General features: G+C 38.8%; 1 pseudogene; it reads left to right on the top strand.

Moving 5' to 3' along the window:
* Nucleotides 1-3,747, top strand: part of LOC122151492 — a 24,256-nt pseudogene extending 20,509 nt beyond the window's left edge.
* Nucleotides 3,748-4,123: the final 376 nt, after the last annotated feature.

Genomic DNA, 4,123 nt, shown 5'->3' with positions numbered 1-4,123 from the left:
CAACTCAGTTTTCATAGTAACATTTGATTACTCCCAATTTATAGTAGGAAGAAATACAAGAAAATAATAATAGGTTTTGATTTATACCTCCCTAAAGTGCCTGGGTTGCATTTTGCTACAGTCTGTACACAGGAAAACAACCACAACATTATTTACAATCTGATGTTCTCCTTCTACAATTTAAATAAATAATTACAATAGCAAACACCTTTGAAGTACTCAGTGAGTGTTAAGTTATCTACTGTTGTCCCCTTTAATACTGTTAAAAATCCTGAGAAGTACCTGAGGAGTTGAGCAAGGGCTCAAATTTAGGCCTTTCTGACTCAGCCTGGGTTTAGAAGCTGTCCTGTCATTCTTATAAACAATCTCATACAATGGCTGGTTTCCTTCCACACTGAGAATAAGACCCACCATCTCAGTTTGGCACTTGATCCTAAATTATCCCCTTTCGCTTTCTGCCTAATTGGTGGCGCGGAACACATTTGACTGCTAAGCAGAAGAGTGGTGGTTCAAATCCACCAGGCACGCTGCAGAAGGAAGATGAGGCAATACTTCTGTAAAGATTTAGGCCGGGGAAACCCAACAGGGGAAACCCAACAGAGGTCACTATGAACTGGAATCTACTTGATGGGAGTGGGTTTTTTTTGTTGTTGTTGGTCATGTTGTTGTTGTTGTTATGTGTCGTTAAGTTGGCCCCAACTCATAGCGACCCCTCCTTGGGTTTCCGAGGCAGTGTCACTACAGAAGTAGGATTGCCCAACCTTCCTTCCAAGGAGTGGCTGGTGGGTTTGAACCGCCGGCCTTCTTAGGCACTACACTACCATAGCTCCTGTTGCTGGTCATAGTGATTAAATATTTCTGGCTAGGAATGTCTTGCCATTTATAGAAAAATGATACCTCAAAATCTTTAGTAATTGTTTCATTAAAAACAAAAACACAGTCCCTGCTAAACTTCAGTGTGACTATGGGAAAATTCCTTTTGTCCACTATGCCTCAATCTCTTCTCAGGCAAGATGGAGAGAACAGTATCACCTTCCATGGTTGCTTTGGGAAGAAGAGAAACAGTGGATGCTACTTCAGTTATGATTACTAGCCACTTTTTGTGGCTGGCCACAATCGCCACAAGACATTTTAAGTTTAAGAACCCCATTCTTTAGGGAAGAAGGTAGTTTCATGTTAAGAGAAGCACGTAAGACCCAAGGAGGTTTTTTTCAAATAAGCTTGTCTCTGAACCTCCTTCTGCCTTTTTAGGTTCTTATAGATTCAGGTGTTTCTCAAAGGTCACCTTCCAAGGTAGATAAGGAGGCCCTGAACAAAAGCTTTATGTTTTCTAACCTTGATTGGGTTCCCTTCTCACCTCATAGATAATTGCCTGGGAGCAGGACATAGCTTACTTTGCAGGTAGGTATAAGTAGATAAGAGTCAATGTGTTGTTTGCAAATTTGTTTATTTAGTGAGGGGTCTCATTAAAAAGTTCCTTTCTTTTGTAGAATTAAAGTACTCCTAGGGAAGTTTTTCTCATTTATCTGTTTTTCAATTCCTGTTTTGGAGGTAGTTCTATAAAGAACAGTTAAGCCCTAGGTTTTCTTTTCAAACTGTTGTTTAGACTCCAGGGTTTAGACCCTGGACCCACTATTTGCTTTCTGATGGGAATACACCAGTAGCTGAGGTGGGGGTGCAGGGAAAAGTGGGTCAGTGAGTTGAAATCTAAGATTAAGACTACCTTTTCCCTCTGTGGGACATCTCCAATGTTTCCATCAGCTAGGCCCCTATAAGGGAGCTCTGGTAGCCTAGTGCCTAAGGCACTTGACTGCTAACTAGAAGGTTGGCGGTTCAAACCACCAGCCACTCCTTGGAAGGAAGGTTGGGCAATCTACTTCCATAATGATACTGCCTCAGAAACCCAAGGAGGGGTCACTATGAGTCGGGTCCGACTTGACGGTACACAACAACAACAACAGGCTTCTACAAATTTGTAGGTTGGGCAGTTATTTTTGTGTACTATGCCTAACTTCAGGAGCCTTGGTGATATAAAGGGTTAATGCTTGACTGTTAACCAAAAGGCTGGTAGTTTGAACCTACTTAGTGGCTCTGTGGAAAAGACTTGGTGATCTGTTCCTATAAAGATTACAGCCAAGAAACCCCTATGGGGCAGTTATACTACTCTGTCACATGGGGTCACTATGAGTTGAAATCAACCTGACGGCGTCTAACAACACTAGCAACAACATGCCTAACCTCTCTAAATTAAAGAAGGAAGTTAATAATCTCCTCATAAGGTTTCTGCCAGAATCAAAAGAGATAACATATCTGAAAGCACTTTACAATTTTATTATTATGTGTGAAAATGGTGATTAATGGAAAGGCAATAACATGTTAGCTATTATCAGCAGGAGTGCAAGTTAATATTATGACTAGTTGGAGGATGCTGATTCTTGTGTACAAGTGACAACTTTTCAGAATATGTCCTTTCCCTACTTGTTTACTGATACTCCTTATCATCCATTCCTGTCAATTCCCGTCATTTCTTGCTCTCTCAGTTTGCATAATATATCCATACAAAATGCATTATCTCATTCAGTATTAGGAGATATCACATTGTATTTGTTCTCTTTGGTTATTCTGTTCTGAGTGAACACTGATTATATATTATTCTTTACTTCAGGAACACTGAGAACAATTCACAGCCAAGAGCATGTTGTAACACTACTTAATAATGTGATGTAATATGGCCTAGGCTTTGAATAATAGGTGTGTTTTCTTCACGGTTGGTGTGTTAGGTTTGCCACATAGAGCTAGTGCCTCATTCCTAAGTATGAACATGTCTTAATTAACCAAAATTAACCCAAACCAGGCCATGTTGTTATGCTGTAACTGCATCAGCTTTCAGTATAATCAATTCTTTAGTCATCTGGCCAGGTCACTAAGGTAAAAATAACTGTATGACCCACGGCTCTCCTGCCTTTTGGACGGGGGATTGCCTAAAGTAGCTTTGAGGATGCACATTTGCACAAAATTCAAACAAGTATCTCTCTGGGAACAGATTTTGTGTCAGTCAATTTTCTTCCTTCCTTCCAATAAATATGTATTGAGCACTTAGTATATGCTAAACATTAGGTACATTAAACATTAACCCTGTCCTAAAGCCCTTAAGGAACTCAGAGGTGCGCATGTTTTCATGCATACATGAGTATGCACATGTGTTTGTGTGTGTGAGTTGTCTGCAAAATTAAAGGAGGGACATTTAACGGTTGAGATGTTTCTGGATGATCAAAATCAGCTCTGCAGGCAGAATTCAAGGGAAAAAAAAAGATGATTTTTTTCAACAATCAAAATTGATTGCTGAAGTAAAATGCAAAAGGCAGGAAAGGGAAATACTGACTACAAATAACCAGGATCTTAAGGAAGAATATTGCTAAAAAGTAGAAAACTATATACACTGCTTAACAAAGCTAACGAACAGAGCTGGAAAAGATTGCAGAAACTGCCAGGCTTTTATAACGGAAGATTTAGATTAGAGATTTTTTTTAAAATTATGATGATAAATTGCAGTTTATATTCACTAATATTGACCCTACGCATCCTGAGAGTCTATTTATGTTTTCTTCGCACCTGAATGTAGCAAAGGACTGTGAAGTATCAGATTGTCATCTTGAATTCCTAGCAGAATTTCAAGAGACTGTAAGGAAGACCAACAATGTTAGGAAAGCTTTTACTTCTATGGTTTATAGTCAGTGCATAAAATAGTATATAAAAATTGTTCATTTTTCTTTCCTATCACAAGTCTCTTTTAAAAACAATCTCCATTACCCATTGTCTGCCTACTCTTTTTTTTATTTATTTTTGTGACATTTCTGTGTGATGTGTTTCTTTAAATAATTTTGGCTAACCTCTTAGGAAAATTTTTTTAAAAGAAGAAAAATCTGAAAAAAAGAAAAGAAAAGGAATTAAAAAACTGTGCCAAGTGAATAAATCAAAAGAAACCTGTTGAACAATATTGAAGTCAGATTAAATAAGTATAATAAGCACTTGCCTGCTAACCAGACGGCTGGCGGTTCAAACCCACCAGCCACTCCTCGGAAGGAAGGTTGGGCAATCCTACTTCCGTAGTGATACTGCCTCG

The sequence above is a fragment of the Orycteropus afer genome, unplaced genomic scaffold (genome assembly GCF_000298275.1).
Source record: "Orycteropus afer afer isolate SDZICR_OR568_19922 unplaced genomic scaffold, OryAfe1.0 scaffold00488, whole genome shotgun sequence".
NCBI lineage: Eukaryota > Metazoa > Chordata > Mammalia > Tubulidentata > Orycteropodidae > Orycteropus > Orycteropus afer.
Note: the sequence above shows the minus strand (reverse complement) of the source record. Positions and strands in the feature narration are given on the sequence as shown.